Raw genomic sequence first — 15,916 nt, 5'->3', positions numbered from 1 at the left:
TGCCCGGTCGTCCTGACGCATGGTCCTAGGGCTCAGGTCCTCCGAGAGAGAGAAAGAACGAGAGAAGGAGAGAATTAGAGAGAGCATACTTAAATTCACACAGGACACTGGATAAGACAGGAGAAGTACTCCAGATATAACCAACTGACCCTAGCCCCCCGACACATAAACTAGCATAAATACTGGAGGCTGAGACAGGAGGGGTCATATTCGCGGCTGTATGTATTAACACTTGAAATTTCCTGGGCCAACAATGTGAGAAATAATACAAAAAAACAATACATAAAAAAACAAATATCTGCATAGTTTCCTAAGGACCTGAAGCTAGGCGACCATCTCTGTCGGTGCCATCTTGCATCTTTCGTCTTGGTTGTGTGCTTAGGGTCGTTGTCCTGTTGGAAGTTCATCTTTCCCTTGATCCTGACTAGTCACCCAGTCCCTGCCACTGACAAACATCCCCTAGCATGATGCAGCCACCACTATGCTTTACCGTAGGGATGGTGCCAGGTTTCTTACAGATGTGAAGCTTGGCATTCAGGCCAAATAATTCATTCCTTGTTTCACCATACCAGCGAATCTTGTTTCTCATGGTCTGAGATTCCTTTATGCCTTTTGGCATACTCCAAGCGGGGGTGTCAAGTGCCTTTTACTGAGGAGTGGCCACCCAAATGGGTTCTCCCATTTCCACAGAGGAACTCTGGAGCTCTGTCAGAGTGACCATCGGGTTCTTGTTCACCTCCTTGACCAAGCCCCTTCTCCCCTGATTGCTCAGTCTGGCCGGGCGGGCCAGCTCTAGGAAGAGTCTTCGTGGTTCCAAACTTCTTCCATTTAAGAATGATGGAGGCCACTGTCTTTTTGGGGACCTTAAAACCGTCCGCAAAACCTGACACAGAAGGGGAGGGTCCGGGTGGGCCTTCCTATGGCGGCGGCTCGGGTGCGGGACGTGGACCCCCCTCCACCATAGTCACTACCCGCTCTGGCGGATTCTGGCTGGCTGGCGACTCTGGCTGCTCATGGCTGGCTGGCGACTCTGGCTGCTCATGGCTGGCTGGCGACTCTGGCTGCTCATGGCTGGCTGGCGACTCTGGCTGCTCATGGCTGGCTGGCTGGCGACTCTGCCTGCTCATGGCTGGCTGGCTGGCGACTCTGGCAGATCCTGGCTGGCTGGCGACTCTGGCAGATCCTGGCTGGCTGGCGGCTCTGGCAGATCCTGGCTGACTGGCGGCTCTGGAAGATCCTGGCTGACTGGCGGCTCTGGCGGATCCTGGCTGACTGGCGGCTCTAGCGGCTCCTGACTGACGAACGACTCTGACGGCTCGGGACAGACGGGCGGCTCTAATGGCTCGGGACAGACGGATGGCTCAGATGGCGCTGCGCAGACGGATGGCTCAGATGGCGCTGGGCAGACGGATGGCTCAGATGGCGCTGGGCAGACGGATGGCTCAGATGGCGCTGGGCAGACGGATGGCTCAGATGGCGCTGGGCAGACGGATGGCTCAGATGGCGCTGGGCAGACGGATGGCTCAGATGGCGCTGGGCAGACGAGCAGTGCAGGCGGCGTTGGGCAGACGGCCGACTCTGACCTGCTGAGGCGCACAGTAGGCCTGGTGCGTAGTGCCGGAACTGGTGGTACCGGACTGGAGACACGCACCTCAAGGCTAGTGCGGGGCGAAGGAACAGGGCATACTGGACCCTGGAGACGTACATTAGGCCTAGTGTGTGGTGCCGGAACTGGTGGTACCGGGCTGGGGACACGCCTCTCAGGGCTAGTGCGGGGAGAAAGGAACAGGGCATACTGGACCCTGGAGACGCACATTAGGCCTAGTGCGTGGTGCCGGAACTGGTGGTACCGGGCTGGGGACACGCACCTCAAGGCTAGTGCGGGGAGCAGCAACAGGACGCACAGGACTCTGGAGACGCACAGGAGGCTTGGTGCGTGGTGCCGGAACTTGTGGTACCGGGCTGGAGACACGCACCATAGGGCGAGTGCGTGGAGGAGGAACAGGGCTCTGGAGACACACTGGAAGCCTGGTGCGTGGTGTTGGCACTGGTGGTACTGGGCTGGGGCGGGGAGGTGGCGCCGGATATACCGGACCATGCAGGCGTACTGGCTCCCTTGAGCACTGAGCCTGCCCAACCTTACCTGGTTGTATGCTCCCCGTCGCCCGACCAATGCGGGGAGGTGGAATAACCCGCACTGGGCTGTGTAGGCGAACCGGGGACACAATGCGTAAGGCTGGTGCCATGTATGCCGGCCCGAGGAGACGCACTGGAGACCAGACGCGTTGAGCCGGCTTCATGGCACCTGGCTCAATACTCAATCTAGCCCTGCCAGTGCGGGGAGGTGGAATAACCCGCACCGGGCTATGCACACGTACAGGAGACACCATGCGCTCTACCGCATAACACGGTGTCTGCCCGTACTCTCGCACTCCACGGTAAGCATAGGGAGTTGGCACAGGTCTCCTATCTGACTTCGCCACACTCCCTTGTAGCCCCCCCGTGAAATTTTTGGGTTTTACTCACGGGCTTCCAGCCTTGCTTCCGTGCTGCCTCCTCATATCACCTCCTCTCGGCTTTAGCTGCCTCCAGCTCTTCACGAGGGAGGCGATATTCTCCCGGTTGTGCCCAAGGTCCCTTACCATCCAGTATCTCCTCCCAAGTCCAAGAATCCTGTGTATAAAGCTCCTGCTGCTGCTTGACACGCTGCTTGGTCCTTTTTTGGTGGGTAATTCTGTCACGATCGTTATGAGACGAATGAGTGGACCAAGGCGCAGCGTGGAAAAAAGACATCTTCTTTTAATGAAGAAAAACAAACACTTATTAAACGAACAAAAACAAACGATCGTGAAGCTAAAACGAACTAAGTCAATCACCTAAAGCCTATCGCTGCCTTAAATATGGCTCCCAATCAGAGACAACAATAAACAGCTGTCTCTGATTGAGAACCAAACCAGGCAACCATAGACTTTCCTAAACCTCTCTACTGAACACAACCCCATACACTATACACAACCCCCTAAACAATACACACACCCTAAACTAGACAAAACACACAAACATCCCATGTCACACCCTGATCTAACTAAACTAATAAAGAAAATCAATACAACAGAGGCCAGGGTGTGACACTCAAGGATGATCAATGGAAACAGGTTGCACCTGAGCACAATTTCGAGCCTCATAGCAAAGGGTCTGAATACTTATGTAAATGAGGTATTTCTGTTTTTATTTTTAAAACATTTGCAAAAAATGTTATTGTCATTATGGGGAACAGGATGCACCTGTGTGTAGATTGATGAGGAAAATATTTTATTTAATCAATTTTAGAATAAGGCTGTATTGTAAGAAAATGTGGGAAAGGGAAGGGGTCTAAATACTTTCCGAATGCACATTTATTGTATTGTACGGTATTGTAACAAACATGTGAATGCAAGCAATATAGGTTGGGTCAGTCTGAACATCTTGATGTTAGCTTGGCATTGATTGCTTAAATGGTTTAACTTTTTATGGCTGCAGGGGCAGTATTGAGTAGCCAGATAATAGGTGCCCATTTCAAACGGCCTCGTACTCAATTCTTGCTCGTACAATATGCATATTATTGTTATTATTGGATAGAAAACACTCTCTAGTTTCTATAGATGTTGAAATGTTGTCTCTGAGTGGAACAGAACTCATTCTACAGCACTTTCCCTGACATGGAGTCAGATTTCAGACATCTTGGCCCCTGATCTGGAGTCAGTTTAAAGGTCCCTGTGAATGCTATGAGGATACAAACACTGCTTACGTCTTCCCCTGGATGTCATTACGTGGTGACGCTTTGAATGGAGTCGATTGCGCAATCAGAGCCTCTATAAAACAGCACAACGTGTAGGTAGTGTCCCTTTTCCAGCTGCGCCTGATGCAAGGTGGACACGGACCTGCTCTTTTTCCAAGCTTTAGTTTAGCCAGTAATATTTCTCCGGTCATGTTTTTGCTCGTTATAGGTGTTAAAAACATCATAAGGTAGTTAATTTAAACCGTTTTATAGCAATTTATATCCGTTTAGTGCGATTTTGAGGCATTGCTTTCTGAGACACTTTGAACCTCTGGGCACGTTTCCAGTTCATGCCGAACGCAGTGGGCATTTCCACATGGCAAGAGGACAGCTTTCGACCAAAAGACGATTAGACCCAAGATTCTGATGGAAGAACAGCTCAAAGTAAGAACAATTTATTATGATAAATCGTGTTTCTGTCGAAAAATGTTAATCGCTTATGCCGCCATTTTCTTTAGATGTAGCTTCCTTGGCGCAACCTGTATTGAAAAGTAAGGATAATTTAAAAAATGTAATTCAGCGATTGTATTAAGAATTAAATTGTCTATCAATCGCTGTCCACCCTATATTTTTTTAGTCACGTTTATGAGTATTTATGTATAAGACTAGATCACTGTCTAATATGGCGCACGACATTTTCTGACCAGCTGGGCTACTTTTGTCATTGTCTAACCATGATTTTGGTGGCTAAATATGCACATTTTCGAACAAACTCTATATGTATGTTGTAATATGATGTTACAGGAGTGTCATCGGAAGAATTCTGAGAAGGTTAGTGAAAAAATTTATATATTTTGGCGATGATTACGTTATCGCTCTCTTTGGCTTGAATCAATGCTCTGGTAACGTTTGCATATGTGGTATGCTAATATAACGATTTATTGTGTTTTCGCTGTAAAACACTTAGAACATCTGAAATATTGTCTGAATTCACAAGATCTGTGTCTTTCAATTGCTATGTGCTGTGTATTTTTAAGAAATGTTTTATGATGAGTAAATTGGTAATACACGTTGCTCTGTGTATTTATTCTAGTCGATTTGTGATGGTGGGTGCAATTGTAAACTATGATTTATACCTAAAATATGCACATTTTTCTAACAAAACCTATCCTATACAATAAATATGTTATCAGACTGTCATCTGATGAGGTTTTTTCTTGGTTAGTGGCTATCAATATCTTAGTTTAGCCGAATTGGTGATAGCTACTGGTGTTGAGAAAAAATGGTGGACAAAGAAAAATGGTGTCTTTTGCTAACATGGTTAGCTAATAGATTTACATATTTTGTCTTCCCTGTAAAACATTTTAAAAATCTGAAATGGTGGCTTTATTCACAAGATCTGTATCTTTCATTTGGTGTCTTGGACTTGTGATTTAATGATATTTAGATGCTACTATTTAATTGTGACGCTATGCTAGCGATGCTAATCAGTGTGGGGGGGGGGTGGGGGATGTTGTCATAGGTGTACCGACCTCGGGCTTGCAGCCATAAGAGGTTTTAATAGCAGTTGTGAATCCAAATATTTCCCATTCAAGCCTATGGAGCATTTATTAAAATGTAAAATGGTCATCGTTCAAAAAGTATAAATGTTTTCAAAATTCTGAATGCAATCAATCTAAGTTGGGTCAGTCTGAACATCTAAACATTGGTTTGGAGTTGATACCTTAAAAATGCACTGTGCAGAAATCGTTCCGCCATATCCTGGATGCTAAAATTCTAACAGTTTGCCTAATTTCAGTTTACGTAACAAAACAAGCAGTCATTCTGTTGAAAGTCATTGTACCATCTGAACCGCTCTGAAAAATATTTTCCACAACCCAAAATATTGTATATTCAGCTGTTTGAAGCTGGTGTACAAAACAGAAAGTAAATGATACCAAAACAAAACTTCAGAACGGGAAGCATAGAAATAGCACACATAGAACAGATCTACTGCTTCTTAGCCTTGCGTTCAACTTTAAGGAAAGATATATTAGGGAAAGGGAAAAGGGGATACCTAGTCAGTGGTCCAACTGAATGTATTCAACTGAAATGTGTCTTCCGCATTTAACCCACCCCTCTGAATCAGAGAGATGCGGAGGGCTGCCTTAATTGACATCCACGTCTTCGGCGCCTGGGGAACAGTGGGTTATCTGTCTTGCTCAGGGGCAGAACGACAGATTTGTACCTTGTCAGCTTGGGGATTCGATTCAGCAACCTTCCGGTTACTGGCCCAAAACCTTTTATGTGAATTTGATTGAGTCGCCCAAAAAGTTACATACTGTAGCTTTAAACAGTAGGAGATAGGTATAGAATGGACCATTTTTCCCAAGTTAAATTAATGGGGGGCTCTAGTGGGAAATGTAGTATTGTTTAGAAAAGAGATGCATGTCAGCTAAGCTAACAGCAGCTAAATTCTTTATGATGGCAGCCATTTTGTTTATGTTTGACAAGCAAAAACTCCCTAATCCCAGAATGCCATTCACTGTAAGACCCAAATAAAAAACTAAAAGTCACAGATAGCTGCACCCATTGCCCAAAAAATATTAACTTAGTTTTGCCACTTTTCAGCATATTACAACTCTTCGATGTACTTGTTACAGTGTATACAAGAACTGGAACACATGACTTGACAAGTCGTCTACAGTTTTTGACAAATCACAAAGCATATAAAATGTTATCACCTCACAGATACTGCTGTAGAGTAATAGCTAGTAGAGTTAAAGCTAGTCAGTTTTGTTTGAAACCATTTTATGTGGATTTTTTTTTTTTTTTTTAATTTGTGGGGGATTTCAAGTCCAAGGGGGATAGAAATGGGGGAAGGTATCGTGGGGGGATACAATGCAGGTAATATTACTATGATGGGGGATTTATCAATAGATTGGGGGAAAAGATAGTAGAGGTTTCTGAGTTAACTTCTTATGGCTGCAAGGGGCAGTATTGAGTAGCCAGTTAAATCGTGCCCATTTCAAACGGCCTCGTACTCAATTCTTGCTCGTACAATATGCATATTATTATTACTATTGGATAGAAAACACTCTCTAGTTTCTAAAACCGTTTGAATTATTTCTCTGAGTGAAACAGAATTCATTCTGCAGCACACTTCCTGACCAGGAAGTGGAATGTCAGAAATCGATGCTCTGTTCAACTTCATGCCTATACATGGGCGTGATACGTAAGAGTCTACATACACCTTCCCCTGGTTGTCAAGAGGCGGTGAGAGAAAAAATTTGTGTTTATCTTGGTCTGAGGTGGAATTAAAGCTCTTTGTTTGACGTGACCGTCCATTTCCTGTTTCTGGAGCGCACGAAAGAGGACATTGATTTGCCTTCTGTTTTGCTCTCGTTATGGACGACTAACATTTCCGTCTTAGATTTTATTTGATACATGTGACCATATCATCGTAACGTATGTTTTTTCAATATAGTTTAATCAGATTAATGAAATTTTTTCGGGAGTTTTGCCGTGTTCCGTTCTCTGACTTTGTTGACGTTGGAGTGATCCGTGCCACTTGGCAAGTGCCCATGCTAAATGAAGAGGGATATTTGCCGTTCCAGATCAAAACAACGACTGTTCTGGACAAAGGACACCTTGTCCAACATTCTGACGGAAGATCACCAAAAGTAAGAAACATTTTATGATGCTATTTCTAATATCTGTCGTGCATGTGAACTGGTCGTGGGCGCCCAAGTGTTTCTGGCTATTGTGGCTACGCTAATATAACGCTACATTTTGTTTTCGCTGTAAAACATTTAATAAATCGGAAATATTGTCTGGAATCACAAGATGCCTGTAACGAATCTCTAGCTCTTCCTCCTCCTCGGACGAGGAGAGGAGAGAGGGATCGGAAGACCAATGTGCAGCGAGGTATGATGACATAATGATTTATTAACAGAAGTCAAAGACGAACACGAAAAACACTTGGAAAATTACAAAACAACAAACGAACGTAGACTGACCTAAAACATGTGAACTTACATATAACGAAGAACGCACGAACAGGTACACGACTACAAACAAACGATACAGTCCCATGTGGTAACATATACGGACACAGGAGACAACCACCCACAACAAACAATGTGAAACAACCTACCTTAATATGGCTCTCAATCAGAGGAAACGTAAACCACCTGCCTCTAATTGAGAACCATATCAGGTAACCCATTAACCAACATAGATACACATAACATAGAATGCCCACCCCAACTCACGCCCTGACCGACTAAACACATACAAAACAACAGAAAACAGGTCAGGAATGTGACATAACCCCCCCCTCAAGGTGCGAACTCCGGACGCACCAGCATAAAGTCTAGGGGAGGGTCTGGGTGGGCATCTGACCACGGTGGTGGTTCAGGCTCTGGGCGTGGTCCCCACCCCACCATAGTCAATCCCAGCTTCCCTATCCCCCTCCCAATGACCACCCTACTATTAAACCCACCTAATTTAAGGGGCAGCACCGGGATAAGGGGCAGCACCGGAATAAGGGGCAGCACCGGAATAAGGGGCAGCACCAGGATAAGGGGCAGCACCAGGATAAGGGGCAGCACCAGGATAAGGGACAGTACCGGACTGAGGGACTGCAGCTCCGGGCTGAGGGACGGCAGCTCCGGGCTGAGGGACGGCAGCTCCGGGCTGAGGGACGGCAGCTCCGGGCTGAGGGACGGCAGCTCCGGGCTGAGGGACGGCAGCTCCGGGCTGAGGGACGGCAGCTCCGGGCTGAGGGACGGCAGCTCCGGGCTGGACGGCTCTGGCGGATCCTGGCTGGACGGCTCTGGCGGATCCTGGCTGGACGGCTCTGGCGGATCCTGGCTGGACGGCTCTGGCGGGTCCTGGCTGGACGGCTCTGGCGGGTCCTGGCTGGACGGCTCTGGCGGGTCCTGGCTGGACGGCTCTGGCGGGTCCTGGCTGGACGGCTCTGGCGGGTCCTGGCTGGACGGCTCTGGCGGGTCCTGGCTGGACGGCTCTGGCGGGTCCTGGCTGGACGGCTCTGGCGGGTCCTGGCTGGACTGCTCTGGCTGGTCCTGGCTGGCCGACGGCTCTGGACAAACGGGCAGCTCTGACAGCTCGGGACAGACAGACAGTTCTGGGCAGACTGGCAGTGCAGGCGGCTCTGGACAGACTGGCACACCTGTAGGGAGGAGACGGAGAGACAGCCTGGTGCGTGGGGCTGCCACAGGACCCACCAGGCTGGAGAGACCTACAGGAGGCTTGATGTTAAAAGGAGGCACCTGAAGGACCGGGCTGTGGGGGAGCACTGGAGCTCTGGTGCGCAGCCTTTGCACCACTCCCCCAGGCTGGAGTACTACTCCAGCCCGTACCCTCCAGAGTGCAGGCACAGGTTGAACCGGGCTGTGGATGAGCACTGGAGATCTAGTGCCTACTACGCGCACCTCTCCCTTAGGCTCCACTCCCACATTTGCCCGGTACGAGCGAAGCGTAGGCATAGGACGCACTGCACCCTCCCAGCGCCCCGGAGACACAGCACGCAGAGCCGGCGCAGGATACCCTGGACCGAAACTGCGTACCGGAGACCAGACGCACTGAGCAGGCACAATACGCCCCGGCTGGATGCCCACACTCACACGACACTTTCGGGGGGCTGCCCTATAGCGCACCGGGCTATGGGCACGCACTGGCGACACCGTGCGCTTAACCGCATAACACGGTGCCTGACCAGTGACGCGTTGCTTATAATAAGCACGAGGAGTGCGCTCAGGTCTGCTACCTGGCTTAGCCACACTCCTCTCTAGCCACCCCCCAAAAAATTATGGGGCTGCCTCTCGTACCTGTCGCGCTGCCTTGCTGCCTCCTCATATCGCCGCCGCTCAGCTTTCGCTTTCTCCAGCTCAGCTTTGGGGCGGCGATACTCCCTAGCCTGTGCCCAGGGTCCTTCTCCGTTCAAGATCTCCTCCCATGTCCAGGAGTCCTGGGATTTCTGATGTTGCTGTCGCTGTCCTTTTCCCCGCTGCTTGATCCTTGAGAGGTGGGTGGTTCTGTAACATATTTCCAAGGATTCGACCAAAATGCAGCGTTGGAATAGGACATAATGATTTATTAACAGAAGTCAAAGACGAACACGAAAAACACTTGGAAAATTACAAAACAACAAACGAACGTAGACTGACCTAAAACATGTGAACTTACATATAACGAAGAACGCACGAACAGGTACACGACTACAAACAAACGATACAGTCCCGTGTGGTAACATATACGGACACAGGAGACAACCACCCACAACAAACAATGTGAAACAACCTACCTTAATATGGCTCTCAATCAGAGGAAACGTAAACCACCTGCCTCTAATTGAGAACCATATCAGGTAACCCATTAACCAACATAGATACACATAACATAAAATGCCCACCCCAACTCACGCCCTGACCGACTAAACACATACAAAACAACAGAAAACAGGTCAGGAACGTGACAATGCCTGTCTTTCAATTGCTGTACACTATGTATTTTTCAGAAATGTTTTATGATGAGTAATTAGGTATTTGACGTTGGTGTCTGTAAATATTATGGCTGCTTTCGGTGCAATTTCTGATTGTAGCTGAAATATAAACTATGATTTATACCTGAAATATGCAAATTTTTCGAACAAAACATATGCTATACAATAAATATGTTATCAGACTGTCATCTGATGAAGTTGTTTCTTGATTAGTGGCTATTTATATCTTTATTTGGTCGAATTTGTGATAGCTACTGATGGAGTAAAAAACTGATGGAGTAAGAATAGTGGTGTCTTTTGCTAACGTGGTTAGCTAATAGATTTACATATTGTGTCTTCCCTGTAAAACATTTAAAAAATCGGACATGTTGGCTTGATTCACAAGATGTGTACCTTTCATCTGGTGTCTTGGACTTGTTAATGTGTGAAAGTTAAATATTTAAAAAAAATATATTTTGAATTTCGCGCCCTGCACTTGAAGTGGCTGTTGTCATATTGTGGGCGGCCTCAGGCTTACAGCCAGAAGAAGTTAACGTTTAAAAATACCTAACGTTGTATTACAAAATTAGATTGAAATGTTTTGGTAAAGTTTACATGTAAATTTTGATATATTTTGTAGAGAAGTGGCGATAGTTGGAAGCTGTGTTTTTCTGGATGAAACGGTCTAAATAAATTGACATTTTGGATATATATCGACGGAATTATTCGAACAAAAGGACCATTTGTGATGTTTATGGGACATATTGGATTGCCAACAAAAGAATTTCGTCAAAGGTAAGGCATGATTTATATTTTATTTCTGCGTTTTGTGTCGTGCTTGCAGTGTTGAAATATGCTACTCTCTCTTTGTTGACATTGTGCTGTCATCAGATAATAGCATCTTATGCTTTCACCGAAAAGCCTTTTTGAAATCTGACATGTTGGCTGGATTCACAACGAGTGTAGCTTTAATTTAGTATCTTACATGTGTGATTTAACCTCTACAGAGTACCTAACCCGGATCCGGGAGCACCCCCCCCCCCCCACACACTGATTAGCATCGCTAGCATAGCGTCACAATTAAATAGTAGCATCTAAATATCATTAAATCACAAGTCCAAGACACCCAATGAAAGACACAGATCTTGTGAATAAAACCACCATTTCAGATTTTTTAAATGTTTTACAGGGAAGACAAAATATGTAAATCTATTAGCTAAACACGTTAGCAAAAGACACCATTTTCTTACTCCAACAGTTTCTTACTCCATCAGGTGCTATCACCAATTCGGCTAAACTAAGATATTGATAGCCACAAACCAACAAACAAATTTATAAGATGACAGTCTGATAACATATTTATGGTATAGCATAGTTTTTTTTTTTTAAATGTGCATTTTTCAGGTATAAATCACAGTTCTACATTGCAGCTGCAATCTGATATAGTGCTGATGCAGCTAGAACAATTACAGAGACCAACGTTATATAACTAATTACTTGTCTTAAAACATTTCAGAAAAAATACACAGCGTACAGACATTGAAAGCCCAACATCTGGTGAATCCAAACAATATTTCAGATTTTTTAAATGTTTTATAGCGAAAACAAAATGTATCGCTAATTAGCATAACAAGGCCAGCCAAAACCAGCTGGACGCGCGCGACCAGTTCACATGCACGACAGATATATGAAATAACATCGTAAATTGGGTCTTACTATTGCTGGTCTTTCATCAGAATGTTGATCAAGGTGTCCTTAGTCCTGATGAGTCGTTCAATCCATTCACAATGGCAACCTCCCCTCTTCATTCAGCCTGGGTACTGGTCGACTGGCACGGTCAATTCCCAAAGTTAAAAAACTCAAAGAACGGAACACGGCAAAACTCCCGAAAAAATTCTAATAATCTGATTAAACTATATTGAAAAAACATACATTACGGTGATATGGTCACATGTAGCAAACAAACTTCGACACGGAGATAGTTTTCATCCATAACGTCAGCATAACAAAAGACAATGCCACCTCTGAAAACGCGCATCTCAGAAACCGGAAGTTGTCGGTCACGCTAAAGAAATAAGTCTTATTTCACGTCAGTACAAGATAAACAAAAAATTTCTCCTCTGACGTCTTCCAAACACCCATAGGAAGAAGTAGGAAGTGTCATTCGGGTCATAGGTGGCGTGACCATATATAGGCAGAGCTTTGAAGCGAGCATACACATCTTGCAATCTTTTTCAGGCTCAGGGAAAGTGCTGTGAAATGACCTGTGTTTGACTCAGAGACTCAATTGGAACGGTTTTAGAAACCATAGATTGTTTTCTATCCAATGCTATATGGTTATATGCATATAGTAACAGCAATAATTGAATAAGAGGCAGTTTAGTCTGTAGAGGCAATTATGCTAATGCGAAATAGCACCCCCTGTATTCTCAAGAAGTTAATCAAATCAAATCAAATCAAGTTTATTTTATATAGCCCTTCGTACATCAGCTAATATCTCGAAGTGCTGTACAGAAACCCAGCCTAAAACCCCAAACAGCAAGCAATGCAGGTGTAGAAGCACGGTGGCTAAGAAAAACTCCCTAGAAAGGCCAAAACCTAGGAAGAAACCTAGAGAGGAACCAGGCTATGAGGGGTGGCCAGTCCTCTTCTGGCTGTGCCGGGTGGAGAATTATAACAGAACATGGCCAAGATGTTCAAAATGTTCATAAATGACAAGCATGGTCAAATAATAATCAGGAATAAATGTCAGTTGGCTTTTCATAGCCGATCATTAAGAGTTGAAAACAGCAGGTCTGGGACAGGTAGCACATCCGGTGGACAGGTCAGGGTTCCATAACCGCAGGCAGAACAGTTGAAACTGGAACAGCAGCAAGGCCAGGTGGACTGGGGACAGCAAGGAGTCATCATGCCCGGTAGTCCTGACGCATGGTCCTAGGGCTCAGGTCCTGCGATAGAGAGAAAGAAAGAGAGAAGGAGAGAATTAGAGAGAGCATACTTAAATTCACACAGGACACTGGATAAGACAGGAGAAGTACTCCAGGTATAACCAACTGACCCTAGCCCCCCGACACATAAACTACTGCAGCATAAATACTGGAGGCTGAGACAGGAGCGGTCAGGAGACACTGTGGCCCCATCCGAAGAAACCCCCGGACAGGGCCAAACAGGAAGGATATAACCCCACCCACTCTGCCAAAGCACAGCCCCCACACCACTAGAGGGATATCCTCAACCACCAACTTACAATCCTGAGACAAGGCCGAGTATAGCCCACAAAGGTCTCCACCACAGCACAACCAAGGGGGGGCGCCAACCCAGAAAGGAAGTTCACGTCAGTAACTCAACCCACTCAAGTGACGCACCCCTCCTAGGGCTTTAACTATTTAAAAGTATTTTTGTGGTAGGGGTACAAGTAAAAAGGTTAGACTTACTATTTAAAGTGATGCAGTTTTAAGTATGTATGGTTTTAGAAAACATTATAGTAGTGGTAGAGTCGGCAGTGGTTGTGACTGTTTATAGTTGAAAAAGTAGGTAGATAAAAAGATAGTAAAGCCTGGTTTGGTGTATCTAGCTTGAATGGTTCACGAGGTACTGTTGGTAAATTATATTATGTAAATGTTTGCACATTTATATAGTCATAGTGGATAAAAATTTCTAAGAATTTGACATCAGCATAGCGTGAACACGTGAACGTTGGGTTAATGTCTTTAGCTTGAACAGTTCAATAATTAATGTTGGTGAGTTATTCTATGCAAATGTATATAGATATAGTTAATACAAGTTTTAAATATTTTGAACTTGTGGTTCAGTAGATGTGGTCAGTAGTTGTGTGGTTGTGGGCAGTAGTTGTGGCGAGTTGGGATCAGAAGTTGTGGAAAACAGTTTCATGGTTGCGGTTAGTAGTTGTGGTTTAGTAGTTGTGGCCGGTTTTGGTTAGTAGTATTGTGGTTGTGATCAGTAGTTGTGGTCAGTAATTCTGTGGTTGTGGACAGTAGTTGTGCGGTTGTGGTCCTTAGTTGCGTGGTTCAGTAGTTGTGTGTTCAGTGGTTATGGTCAGTAGTTGTGTAGGTGTGTTCAGTAGTGGTCAGTAGTTGTGGTAAATAGTATCGTAGTTGAGGTCTATAGTAGCCAGTAGTTGTAGTCAGTAATTTTGTGGTTGTGGACAGTAATTTTGTGGTTGTGGTCAGTAGTTGTGTGGTTGTGGTCAGTAGTTGTGTGCCTGTGGTCATTAGTTGTGTGGCTCAGTAGTTTTGTGGTCAGTATTTGTGTGGCTGTGGTCATTAGCTGCATTCAGTATTGTGGGCTGCAGTTGTCAGCAGTTGTGTTCAGTAGTTCTGTAGTTGTGGTCATTAATTGTGGGGTTCAGTAGCTGTGGTCAGTAGGTTTGTGGTTCAGTAGTTTTGGTCAGTAGTTGAGGTCTATTTGGTTGTTGTGGTCCTTCGTTGTGTGGTTCAGTAGTTTTGTGGTCAGTAGTTGTGTGGTTGTGGTCAGTAGCTGTATTCAGTATTGTGGGCCACAGTTGTGTTCAGTAGTTGTGTGGTTGTGGTCATTAATTGTGGACAGTAGTCGTGTGGTGGTTGTCAGTAGTTGTCATAGTTGTGGTCAATAGTTTTGGGGTTATGGTCATTAATCGTGTGGTACAGTAGTTGTGGTCAATAGTTTATTGGTTGTTGTCAGTTGCGTGATTATGGTCAGTAGTTGTGGTCAGGAATTGTGGTCAGAGTTTATTCTCGGTAGTAGTGTTGTTGTTGTCAGTAGTTATGTGTTCAGCAGTTGTGTTGTGGTAGTTTTGTGGTTGTGCTCAGTAATTGTGGTTTGTAGCTATGCAGTTTAGTCCGGAGTAATGCTCTGTAGTTGTGTTGTTGTTGTCAGTAGTTTGGGTCAGTAGTTGAGGTCTGAAGTGATCAGTAGTTTTGGTCAGTGGTTGTGGTCAATAGTATTGTGGTTCTGATCAGTAGCTGTGCTCAGTAGTTGTGGTCTATAGTGGTCAGTAGTTGTGGTCAGTAATTTTTGGGATGTGGTTCAGTAGTTTTGTGGTCAGTAGTTGTGTGGCTGTGGTCAGTAGCTGTATTCAGTTTTGTGGGCTGTAGGTGTCAGTAGTTGTGTTTAGTAGTTGTGTGGTTCAGCAGTTGTGGTCAGTAGGTGTGTGTTTGTGGTCAGTAGTGGTGTGTTTGTAGTCCGTAGTTGTGTGGTGGTTGTCAATAGTTGTGGTCAGTAGTTGTGGGTATTGGTCATTCATTGTGTGGTTCAGTTGTTGTTTGGTCAGTAGTTTTGTGGTTGTGGTCAGTAATTGTGGTTGGTAGTTGTTCGGTCCGGAGTTATGCTCTATAGTTGTGTTGTTGTTGTCAGTAGTTCGGGTCAGTAGATAAGGTCTATATTGGTCAGTAGTTGTGGTCAGTAATTGTGGGAAGTAGTTGTGTTGTTGTCTTCCTTAGTTTTGTGGTTCAGTAATTTTGTGGTCAATAGTTCTGTGGTTGTGGTCAGTCGCTGTATTCAGTATTGTGGGCTGTAGTTGTCAGTAGTTGTGTTCAGTTATTGTGTGGTCGTGGTCAGTATTTCTGTGGTGGTTGTCAGCAATTGTCAATAGTGGCCAGTAGTTGTGGGGTTTTGGTCATTAATTGTTTGGTTCAGTGATTGTGTGGTCAGTAGTTGTGGTCAGTAGATTATTGGTT

This window comes from Salvelinus fontinalis, chromosome 23 (genome assembly GCF_029448725.1).
Source record: "Salvelinus fontinalis isolate EN_2023a chromosome 23, ASM2944872v1, whole genome shotgun sequence".
In the NCBI taxonomy this organism is placed as follows: Eukaryota; Metazoa; Chordata; class Actinopteri; order Salmoniformes; family Salmonidae; genus Salvelinus; species Salvelinus fontinalis.
Note: the sequence above shows the minus strand (reverse complement) of the source record.